Here is a 12807-nt window from a genome sequence, read left to right on the forward strand (position 1 = left end):
GACAGCTGGGACGTACAGGAGGACCAGTGTAGACTGGGACAGACAGCAGGGATCAGAGTGGGCCAGGATGGAGAGGAGTCATCAGCACAGGTCGGGACGGACACAGGCACAACAGTCACCGCAGGCAACACTCATCACATGCACTCCTGTGTATGATATGAACACTGCAATACTATAGGCACGAATCTCTGCCAGAGCTGATGAGGATCTGCTTCCTCCATCACTGTAAAATCTGGTAGCCAGGCAGCAAACCTGGCCCCTGGGATTTGTCGAGCCCTGGTATATATATATATATATATATATATATATATATATATTATGATTTATACATAGTATGCTGTGTGGTGTTGTCCTATTTGCATTTGACACAGTTGTCCTGATGACAGTCCCTATGCGGACGAAACATTGACCATCATTATGGTGATATTTAAATGAGTTTCCAAATAAAGATGTGATTTTGGGCCTGATTCAGACCCACTCACGAGCGGCTGTCCGCTCGCAAGTGGGTCGATGTTATGGACTGAGCATGCGCACGACGGAGGGAGCTCCGTCGTGCGCATGCGCCAGACGCGACGAGCGAAGGAAAGTCCTTCGCTCGTTGTGTCCGATCAAAGGGGGCGTGCTGTCAATGTTGATTGACAGCACGCCCCCTTTGGTGGGCGTTCCGGGGGCGTGCCTCTCGGACGGGGGCGTTCCCACGGGAACGTCTCCCGTCAAAAGCCGGCCCACTGACATCACTAGTGATGTCAGTGGGAGTGATTTTGGCTCTGATAGAGCCAAAATCACTCCGGAGCTTGCGGTTGAAAACCTCAACCGCAGGCTCCGGCTCGCAATTTCGATGGTCGTGATGGTCACGACCGTCGCGGCCATCACAATGCACGCTCGTATAGCCTGTGGGTGGTGACCCACAGCTATACGAGCGTCCAGGAGGACGCTCCATTTTCATGGAGCCCGGCCCTCATTCAGAGCGTGCGCTCTGCTCAGAGCGTACGGCTCTGAATGAGGGCCTTTATCTTTACAACTAAAGTACCTGGTGAGTGCACTTTTTTCTAATTTTATAATATGATTTAGATACATACAGTATAATATAGCAGCAGCTAGTGTGCAAATATATGATAATACCAGAAAGAGGCGACTCAAGGAAAAAGACGCTTCCTGCCAGCATTTCAGCTCCAGTGTCTGCCACTGAAGACACAGTATCAGATAAACATTGCGACCATCGGTAGTCGTAGAAGTAGACCTGCATAGGTGCAGTGCATATCCTCCGTAGGTACCGATGTTCGAAAATCAAAGATGTATGCAAACCATTGGGTTTGCATACAACACAGAATCAGGCCCAAATTACATAGAACACATGCACATACATACACATGCACATACATACACATATACACTTACTTTGCGTTTCGCACTTCTACGGGGAATGGGCCCTCCTCCCCTTAGGAAGTGGAGCTCTGGGAACCAACACCATCTAAACATAGAGTTGGTTCCCATAAGCATGGTTTTCACAGTTTGCTGAATACTGGGCAGCCGAATTGGGCCGATAACAATGAATGGGCTGTTACTTAACACATGCGGAAACTAGCCTTTCTGCATGTGTAATAAGCCCACTAGTGATCAGGAATAAGCCCCTCTAAGTATCCCTATGGCATTCACAGGATGACAACATCAGGCCCCATTTTATATATTTGGTTGTCCACCAAAATACAGGAGAGGGCAATAATTATATTTGACTTCACATGAGAATATGTGATGGAATGGGACTGTGGGTGATATCTAAGCAGCAATTTTGTAGCTGTTATACATCCCCATCAATCTGGGGCAGTTTCGTAAAGCCGCGTATCCACTACAAGATAAAATGAATGATAACAACATTGTTATCGTTCAATCGTGTGCAATATCGTGCAGTGGATATGCCATCAAGAACCAGCGATGTGGGCTCCCGCTGGTCGTTGATGCCAAAGCTCATCGCCCAAACCTGCTGTCCAATTGGACTATATCGTTAGGTTGTGCTGGTTCGGGGATGAGGGAGGGTGCCGGCACTGAGCATTATATCATTCAATGTGGGCTCAATGTCCACTGCACAATATAATGAATGATTGAACTATAACGATGTCGTTATCGTTCAAACATTCATATAATCGTGCAGTGGACATGCGGCTTAACACAAACCATATTTATTAACACGTGGTTTGAGCTTGGTAATCACTTCTGATGTGTGGTAGTTTGAAATATCCAAAAGCCATGCAAACTGTTTCCAGTTGAACACACGCTGTTTCCTAACATGGGCCCTGATTCAGAGCCGGACGCTCTGACCAGAGCGCTCGCTCTGAATCAGGGCCCATCTCCATTAAAATGGAGCATCCTCCTGGACGCTCGTATAGCTGTGGGTCACCACCCACAGCATATACGAGCGTCCAAAAAGATGGTCGCGATGGTCTTGACCATCGCGACCATCGGACTTGCGAGTGAAACCCTGTGGTCGGGTTTCTCAACCGCAAGGCCAGGAGTGCTTTTGGCTCTATCAGAGCCAAAATCACTCCCACTGACATCTCTAGTGATGTCAGTGGGGCCGGCTTCAGACGGTAGGTGTTCCTATAGGAACGCCTCCGTCTGGCAGGCACGCACCCGGCACGCTCACCAAAGGGGGCGTGCTGTCAATCAACATCGACAGCACGCCCCCTTTGATGTGAGACTCCGAGCAAAGGAAAGTCCTTCGCTCGCCAGGTCTCGCGCATGCGTACGATGGAGCTCCCTCCATCGTGCGCATGCACAGTGGGGAACATCGACCCTCTTGCGAGCGTACTGCCGCTCGCGAGTGGGTCTGAATAACCCCATGGTTCATAAGGTTACATGTGTCTCATAAATTCTGCGCTTAGCAGCGGAGGTGTATCTTACCGGAGGAACACCCATATACCGAATCACCAGGAATGACACTCAATACACGTTACTTGGTGTGGCACATACAGTATTTCAATTAGCACATGTGAGCCAACCAGGGTAGTTTCTAGAGAGGAGGGGGGCCGTGTGCAGTCTCCGACATGGGCCCCCTCCTCTCCGTCCGGCAACCAGCTGCGCACTGAGCGGTGTTCGGTCAGCGCCGCACTTATAGACTCTGGGCACTAGAGTGTGCCCAGAGTCTATAGCGCATGCACACTGGGAAAATGGCCGTGATGGCCATTTTCCCTGTACTGCGCATGCACAAACGGCAGGAAGATGGCCGCGGTGGCCATTTTCCAGCCATTTTTACAGGCAGAGACACCGGGAGTCAACATGGGACTCCGGAGAGGTAAGTTTTATTGGTGCAGTCTGTGCGGTGCAGGCCCCCCCCTGGACCCATTATAAATACGCCCCTGGAGCCATCCAACACAAGGTAAATGAACAAGCAGAGATGTGCGGTACGGTTCTCCAGAAATCCAAATCTACCTGAATTTTGTTCATCCGGACAGATCTGAGTTGCGGTTCTTCTCTTCCCGTGATTCGGAATTTGGATTTTAAATTCAAATTTTGGGTTTTGGATTGCAAAAATTACATGATTTTAGCTGTTTTTAAAAACTTTTTATCAATTTTTTATTTTTAAAAATCCAGATCCAAAACCAAAACAACTAAGGATGGTTTTGCAAAACCAAAGCCAAAACATGAAGATGTACTGTATCCATATCCAAAACCAAAACCTAGACCTAAACACAGGGGTCAGCGCACATCTCTATGTACAACTAGTGAATATTTTTGCATACTTGAGGGTTGACTGGCACATGAAACAGGAACCACGACAAGAACCAAAATAATCTGCAAGCAGGTCCGTAATGAGGGGTGGGTGCCCAGTGCCGCCAAGGGCATTGTGAGTATTGTGCAAGTTTATGTTTTTATGTGCTTAGATATTAATTGAGCACAACTTTACAAGTCTAATGGATGCCTTCATTTTGTAATTAAATGCAAGTTCTATGAAAAATGTAATTATAAAGTGCAAGTTTCAATATTTTGCACAAGCTAAGGCGGAATTCTGTTTTGTTGACTAAAGCTATCATTGCATAAATACATTTATAGCCCAGGAGAGCTGAAATTTGTGTTTTCTAATCTGCAGTAAGCTTCAGCTTCTGGGATATTTAATTCCCCAGGCCCCCTTCTAGAACTTTATTCCTGGACCCCATTGTGGGACTTCAATCCCCACACTCGGGCATGTTCTTTTTCTATTATTTTAGGCTATGGGGTACTTAATGCCCTTTTGCCTCTGAACACCAGTAATTTTACCAATCACCACCCTTTATTTTACAGATCCACACAATTTGTCCTGCATGTGATTTGAGCAAACTCACCAATCAGACCCAAGTGTAAAATGATATGACTCTCCTTGTGGTTCCCTGTGCAGTTTTGCAAACCACCACTTGATACATTGCACCATTTCAATGATCCCCAGCTCTCAGAATTGGCAATGTGGTATGATGTGCGCTTTCTTTTCTTTTTTGTATATTGCATGGTCTGCGGGTGTCGCATCCAATCACATCAAAAATGGTGGTTAAATAAAAGCCACACCTAACACGGCTCACATCTGCAACGTACTGGTTTATCCAAAGAAGGGTTTACAGATCTGCTATTATCCTACAGGACAAGTGACTGTCTATTCCTAGAAGCAAAAAAAGATCCAACAATATGTGGTTATAACTTATAATAGGCCCATACTGCTTTTGAACAAAGATTTTGAAACAATTGATTCAAATTTAGGCAGAGGACATAAATAAACTGCTCAGTCTAGAGCATTCAGAGCTTGCGGGTCCGTCCTCTTGGGCCAAAAAGTCACTGAGGGCCTGATTCACCACGGATCGCAATTGCGCTTGCAATAGCGATTATGCACGCAGTTCAACTGCTATAGTATGCTAATCCATTGCGATCACTATGCCATCACAGCACTACACAAGGACTCTTATTTTACCTTACACATATCTGTAATGTTTAGCAAGACTGTAAAACCATCGGTACAGTCGAGTACCATCGCTGCCTCATGCACACTTGCACAAAGTCAGACTATTGAGTAGTTGCAAACTTCATCGCACATTATGAGTTCCCAGGTTGCGTAGGGCATCGCAGTGGATAATTGATGCATGCCCCTGCAACAGCGTTGAAACACACTGGCATGCCTGCGTTCCTCTGACCACCCCCCCCATCACCACCTGCTGACGGCACTACCTGTCAATCACCTGGTGATGGATCTGCGTAGTCATTGTGATCGCATTCCCAATAGCAGAGGACGGTTAGCGCACAAGCACTGCGATTCATCCGCATTCGCAGACCGCAACAGTCGGCCGATTGCTTTCGTAATCGCAGCTGCAAACGGTAATGGGTCAGCACAAGAAGACTTTCAGCTTTATTACAGCAAAAAAATGAAATAAATAAATGAAATAAAAAAGGCATTTTCTCTTCTGTTACTGGATGCAGAGCAGAACTCTGGCAGGTGACAGTCATTGGTTGTACATTTGTCTTTCCCTTCAAAGTGTCAGATTTTTGTTTTAAATTATATTATGTCGTTAAATTCCAATCCTTCAGCCACGGCCGGGCAGTGTGTCCAATCCTCTTCTCATCACTAACTCTACTCAAAAGAGCCATTCACTTTCCCCTGTGAGTTCTGCTTTAATAATGGAGCTAGTACCCCAAACTATTAGACATTTTTTCTTCCTGAGGAGCATAGGAGAGGGTGTTAGAGTTCACAAAATATGCCCATTATATTACAATGTACTATGCAAACATTATATCATTTTATTTCAACCTTCTTGCCTCCCAATTGGGAAAATTAAGATGAGCTAATGTTTACTGTCTTGCAGCAAGCTATGGGCTGTGCATAAATATATTGGGCTAGATGTAACAAGCTCAGAAGCAGTATCAGCGCACGTTATGAGCTCTGATACCGCTTCTTCCTAATGTATGATCGGGGGTTGAGTGGTAAATGACAGAGGTGCTATGTGGCCCTGTCATTATCGGCGGTGCTATCTGCATGATAGCAGCGCAGAAAGCCTGGGCCATGTATGAATGGTCAGGCCCGCCGCAGCTGTCATTATTGACAGCTATGGCCTGGAGCTGCCCTATCCCCACAGCAGGGACAACGCTGTCCCTTCTTCGACTGCCGCCGACTCCAGGCTGCATGCAGGGAACTCGCGATACTTGCGAGATCGCCCGCATGCTCAGTAGAGCCGGGCGGGACTAAGACACAGTGCATCAGCACTAGGCTGATGCGCTGCAGTCTCTAGCGGGTAGCGCTGGAGGGGGGAGTTAATGCTCCCCCTCTCTGGTCGATGAGATGTTCGTACTTAAAGGTATTCTGGTACTCACATTAGAGATCACATGGTCCGTAAGATGCCTGATTGCATAGGAATATTAACTGTGATCCTTCAAACTCCTCAGTGACTCTCCATTCCTCCAGTCCCCACAGTGTCCCTCCATTCCCCAGTGTACCTCCAGTCCCCACAGTGTCCCTCCATTCCCCAGTGTCCCTCTAGTAAAACAAAATCTCTCCAGTCCCCACAGTTTCTCTCAAATACCCACAGTGTACAGTGGGCCTGATTCAGAGCCGGACGCTCTGAACTAGCGTCCGCTCTGAATCAGGGCTTTTTTTTTTTCTTTTTTGGTGCGTCCTCCTGGACGCTCGCATAGCTGTGGGTTACCACCCACAGCTTATGCGAGCGTCCATGATGATGGTCGTGATGGTCAAGACCATTGCGACCATCGGGCTTGAGATGAGACCCTGCAGTAGGGTCTCGCTGCCGCAAGCCCTGGAGTGATTTTGGCTCTATCAGAGCCAAAATCACTCCCACTGACATCACTAGTGTTGTCAGAGGGGCCGGAACCAGACGGTAGGCGTTCCCATGGGAATGCCTCCATCTGGGCAGCCACGCCCTGGCATGCCCACCAAAGGGGGCATGCTGTCACTCACCATCGACAGCATGTCCCCTTTGGTGCGTGACCCCGAGGGACGGCTTCCCCGTCGCTCGCCGGGTCTCGCGCATGCACACAACGGAGCAGCCTCCATCGTGCGCATGCACATTTTGGTACCATCAACCCGCTTGTGAGCGTCCTGCGCTCGCAAGCAGGTCTGAATGAGACCCTGTATCTCCAGCCCCCAGTGTCTCTCCAGCAAATACAGTTGCTGGCCCTCGTATCTCCAGCATCCACAGTCTCTCTCCTAACCCCAGTGTCTCTTTCTAGCCCTCACAGTCATTCTCAAGTCCCCACAGTCTTTCCCAGCCTGATAGTGGCACTCCACTCTCCAGTGGCCCTCCAGCAAACACACTGGCCCTCCAGCCCTCATAGTCTCTCCAGTTTACACAGTTTCTCTCCCACCAAAAGTACCTCTTTACAGCTCCCACAGTCATCAGTCACCCTCCAGTGTCTCCAGTCCTCGAAAGCCCATTTAATAGCTATCAATTCCCGAATTCCTACATCATAATTGCATTCGGCAGAGGAAAATTTGCGAGAAAAGAATGCACATGGGTGCAACTTATTATCTGCAGGGTCTTTCTGTGACAAAACGGCTCCAGCTCCTACTTCAGAGGCATCTACCTCTAAGATAAAAGGAAGGTCAGGATCAGGATGTTGAAGAATAGGAGCCTGAGTGAAAGCAACTTTGAGAGTTTTGAAAGACTGGATTGCCTCAATTGGCCAGTTTAAAGTATCCGCTCCTTTTTTAGTCAGGTTAACAATGGGTGCCACAATGCTAGAAAAGGATTTAATAAATCGGCGGTAATAGTTAGAAAAGCCGAGGAACCGCTGGATGGCCTTAAGGGAAGTTGGTTGGTCCCACTTAAGTATGGCCTCGACTTTTCCATGATCTATTGAAAATCCCTTGGATGAGATTGTATACCCCAGAAAAGAAACCTGAGTGACATCAAATTCACATTTCTCCAACTTAGCGTTCAGATGGTTCTCCTGCAATTTTTGGATAACCTATCGCACGTGGTGATGATGTTGATCCAGTGAATGGTAAACATTTAGGATGTCGTCCAGATATACGACTACGAACACCCCCAAAAACTCCCGAAGAATGTCATTGATCAGGTCCTGAAGCACAGCTGGGGCATTGGATAAGCCAAACGGCATGACTAGATACTCGTAGTGTCCAGAATGAGTACTGAAGGTTGTTTTCCACTCGTCACCACTATTGAATCGAATCAGGTTGTATGCCCCTCAGAGGTCAATCTTGGAGAAGATAGTAGCCTGACGCAGTTGATCAAACAGTACCGGAATTAGAGGTAACGGATATTAATTTTTTACCGTAATTTTGTGGAGTCCTCTGTAGTCAATACAGGGATGAAGAGATCCATCCATCTTACCCACAAAGAAAAAAACAGCTCCCAATGGTGATTTTGAGGAATGGATGAATCCTTTAGCCAAGGCATCCTCAATGTGCTCTCTCATAGCTGTGACCTCCGGTATAGAAAAGGAAATACAACCAGCCTTTGGGTAACTTGGCATCTGGAATCAAGTTGATGGCACAATCATAAGATCTATGTGGAGGAAGAACATCCGCAAGTTTTTTGGACAAAACGTCAGCGTAATCCCGGTACTGAAGCGGAATTGCTAGAGATGTCTCAGCAACGCTAGCAAGTACGGACCGAATAGGCATGGTCAAAAAACGATTCTGACAAGTCTGACTCCATCTGATTATCTCACCGGATTGCCAATCAATCACGGGATTATGGACCTCATTCAGAGTCGGTCGTTGCGGCCGCATGGTCGTAAGGTAAAAGGGGCCGGATATGCAAATGAAGCACTCGCAAGTTGCGTCGTTAACATGGGATTGTTAGCTGGACGAGCGAGGGGAGGATGCAGCCGTAAGACTAAAAATATGCCCCCTTCTCGTTCGCATTACACGTCATCTCCGGGCATATAAGGATTTTTCGAGACCATCGGGAACCATCGGAGCTGGTCGTAGAGCTTAAGGTTGACCATACCCTCTCTTAAGCACTACGATCAAGTCAGTGTAAAAACCTCCCATGTCACATGTGCCATGACACTACTTAGTTAATTATGCACTCCCATAAAACGCCATTTGCATAGTCAGGCACGCCTGCGTTCGGATCTCCACTCCACCGTTCACAAGCACCTTCCCCTGTTACCACCCATAAACGCCTCATCCTGTCACTCAAACTAACGACCTGGCCAAGTTGAAGGAGAGAGCAATTTCTGATCATAATAGCTAGTTTGCGCACGCGCATTGCGAATTTTACGCATGCACAGTTTAGCGATCAGTGGCATACGACCGTGCGGCCGCAACAACCAACTCTGAATGAGGTCCTATGTTCCTTAAGCCATGGAAAACCAAGAATGACTGGAGCCAAGGGACAATGGAGGAGATAAAAAGACAAGGGCCCTCATTCAGAGCCGGACGCTCTGAGCAGAGCGCTCGCTCTGAATGAGGGCTGTCCTCCTGGACGCTCGTATAGCTGTGGGTCACCACCCACAGCCTATACGAGCGTGCAGGTTGATGGTCGTTATGGTCTTGACCATCGCGACCATCGCCACTGCGAGCCGGAGCCTGCAGTTGAGTTTCTCAAATGCAAGGCCCGGAGTGATTTTAGCTCTATCAGAGCCAAAATCACTCCCACTGACATCACTAGTGATGTCAGTGGGTCGGCTTCTGACGGTAGCCATTCCCTTGGGAACGCCCCCGTCTGGGAGGCACGCCCCCGGTACGTCCACCAAAGGGGGCGTGCTGTCAATCAACATTGACAGCATGCCCCCTTTGATCAGACACAACGAGCGAAGGAAAGTCCTTCGCTCGTCTCATCTCGCGCATGCGCACGATGGAGCTCCCTCCGTCGTGCGCGTGCTCAGTGCACACCATCGACCCACTTGCGAGCGGACAGCCGCTCGCGAGTGGGTCTGAATCAGGCCCAAAGTCTCCAAGTGTAAGGAACCCACCGATAAATGGAGAGGAGGTGTCTTAAACTTCACATGACCTGATGAAATCAAACCTCCGTCTAGACCACAGATAGGAATTTCTTGTTCCAAAGGGACAGCTGGTACTCCCAGAGTGCGAAAGAAAAGAAAATCCATTAAATTGCCTGCTGCCCCGCTATCTAGGTAGGCTGAAGTAGACAAAGTGGAATTGGCGAGCTGGATGACTGCTCGGATTAAAATAGAATTTTTGGAGGAAATGGATGCCAGGCCTAAGTGCAAATCCTCCCGAACACTAAGGCCTTGTCTTTTACTGGTCTGAGTGGACAGTTATTCACTGTGTGCCCCTTGTCACTGCAGTACATACAGAGGTCAAGAGACCATCTTCTGCATCTCTCTACTGACGATATTCGAGAGGTGCCAATCTGCATAGGTTCCTCTGTGAACGAGGATGGAACCCAAGCAGGAGAATGAGGCGATCTGATGGGAAGATCTTGTTCACGTTTGCGTTCCCGAAACCACTGGTCAATCCTTATGGCTTGTTGCATGAGGTCATCCAAGGATTCAGAGGGTGAATGTTGCACAAAGATGTCCTTGATGGCATCAGAAAGACCAACACGATATTGGCTACGTAAAGCCGGGTCGTTCCAACTGGAGTCAGTAGCACATCTGCAGAACTCTGATGAGTAAACCTCTGCTGCCTTCTGGTCCTGTTTGAGAGCACGCAACTTGGACTCAGCCAAAGCAGCACAGTCCGGGTCATCATACAATAGGCCCAAGGCCATAAGGAAAGCCTCCACTGATTGTAATGCCGCGTGAGTAGAAGGCAGTCCGAAGGCCCAAGTCTGTGGGTCCCCCTGAAGGAGAGAGATTACTATTCCAACTTGTTGCAACAGTGTCCCTGAAGAGACCAGACGAAGTCGGAAATAGAGCTTGCAACTTTCACGAAATTTTAGAAACTGTCGCGATCCCCAGAAAACTGATCTGGCAAATTCATCTTAGGTTCTAGATGAGGAGCTGCATGCACAGGAGAATGGTTCTCTTCAACTCGTATAGTGAGTTCCTGGACTTTCTGGGTAAGAGTTTGGACCTGGGCTGCAAGCATCTGAGCAAGACTCTGTCCCTGTTCCATGACAGCAGAAGTTATAAGTCCGACACAACACTTTCTGTAACTATATCCTAGTGTATCAACTATTATTATTTGGGCCGACTATAATGTTACGAATCCCACTGCCTGCTCCATGTGAGACCCCCTAGAACCCGGCTAGCGAGATCTTCTGCCAATAACAACCACCTGTTGTTCCCTTAGAACTAGGATACGTTCACCGGTACTTAGGCGGCCGCTGGACTTATGCTCGAGGTAGTAGCAGCTCACAAGAAGATACAGGGGAATTCAAAAAGGTAAAGAATGTACAGTTAGGACTGACACAGTTGATGATTATAAAGATATCAATGGTACAGATGTTGTGCGAGTACAGTTTGGGACGGCTTCCCCGTCGCTCGCCGGGTCTCGCGCATGCACACGACGGAGCAGCCTCCATCGTGATCATGCGCATTTTGGTACCATCAACCCGCTTGTGAGCGTCCTGTGCTCGCAAGCGGGTCTGAATGAGACCCTGTATCTCCAGCCCCCAGTGTCTCTCCAGCAAATACAGTTGCTGGCCCTCATATCTCCAGCATCCACAGTCTCTCTACTGACCCCAGTGTCTCTTTCCAGCCCTCACAGTCATTCTCAAGTCCCCACAGTCTTTCCCAGCCTGACAGTGGCACTCCAGTCTCCAGTGTCCCTCCAGCAAACACACTGGCCCTCCAGCCCTCATAGTCTCTCTCCAGTTTCCACAGTTTCTCTCCCACCAAAAGTACCTCTTTACAGCTCCCACAGTCATCAGTCACCCTCCAGTGTCTCCAGTCCTCGAAAGCCCATTTAATAGCTATCAATTCCCGAATTCCAACATCATAATTGCATTCGGCAGAGGAAAATTTGCGAGAAAAGAATGCACATGGGTGCAACTTATTATCTGCAGGGTCTTTCTGTGACAAAACGGCTCCAGCTCCTACTTCACAGGCATCTACCTCTAAGATAAAAGGAAGGTCAGGATCAGGATGTTGAAGAATAGGAGCCTGAGTGAAAGCAACTTTGAGAGTTTTGAAAGACTGGATTGCCTCAATTGGCCAGTTTAAAGTATCCGCTCCTTTTTTAGTCAGGTTAACAATGGGTGCCACAATGCTAGAAAAGGATTTAATAAATCGGCGGTAATAGTTAGAAAAGCCGAGGAACCGCTGGATGGCCTTAAGGGAAGTTGGTTGGTCCCACTTAAGTATGGCCTCGACTTTTCCATGATCTATTAAAAATCCATTGGATGAGATTGTATACCCCAGAAAAGAAACCTGAGAGACATCAAATTCACATTTCTCCAACTTGGCGTACAGATGGTTCTCCTGCAATTTTTGGATAACCTATCGCACATGGTGATGATGTTGATCCAGTGAATGGTAAACATTTAGGATGTCGTCCAGATATACGACGACGAACACCCCCAAAAACTCCTGAAGAATGTAATTGATCAGGTCCTGAAGCAAAGCTGGGGCATTGGATAAGCCAAACGGCATGACTAGATACTCGTAGTGTCCAGAATGAGTACTGAAGGTTGTTTTCCACTCGTCACCACTATTGAATCGAATCAGGTTGTATGCCCCTCAGAGGTCAATCTTGGAGAAAATAGTAGCCTGACGCAGTTGATCAAACAGTACCGGAATTAGAGGTAACGGATATGAATTTTTTACCGTAATTTTGTTGAGTCCTCTGTAGACAATACAGGGATGAAGAGATCCATCCATCTTACCCACAAAGAAAAAAACAGCTCCCAATGGTGATTTTGAGGGATGGATGAATCCTTTAGCCAAGGCATCCTCAATGTGCTC

At 47.8% G+C, this 12807-nt stretch overlaps 1 pseudogene; it reads right to left on the minus strand.

Moving 5' to 3' along the window:
- The window catches only part of LOC148519564 (uncharacterized), an 80677-nt pseudogene extending 68182 nt beyond the window's left edge, over positions 1 to 12495 (minus strand).
- Positions 12496 to 12807: the final 312 nt, after the last annotated feature.

Source organism: Taudactylus pleione, unplaced genomic scaffold (assembly GCF_031769625.1).
Source record: "Taudactylus pleione unplaced genomic scaffold, aTauple2 ptg000189l, whole genome shotgun sequence".
NCBI classification, from domain to species: Eukaryota; Metazoa; Chordata; class Amphibia; order Anura; family Myobatrachidae; genus Taudactylus; species Taudactylus pleione.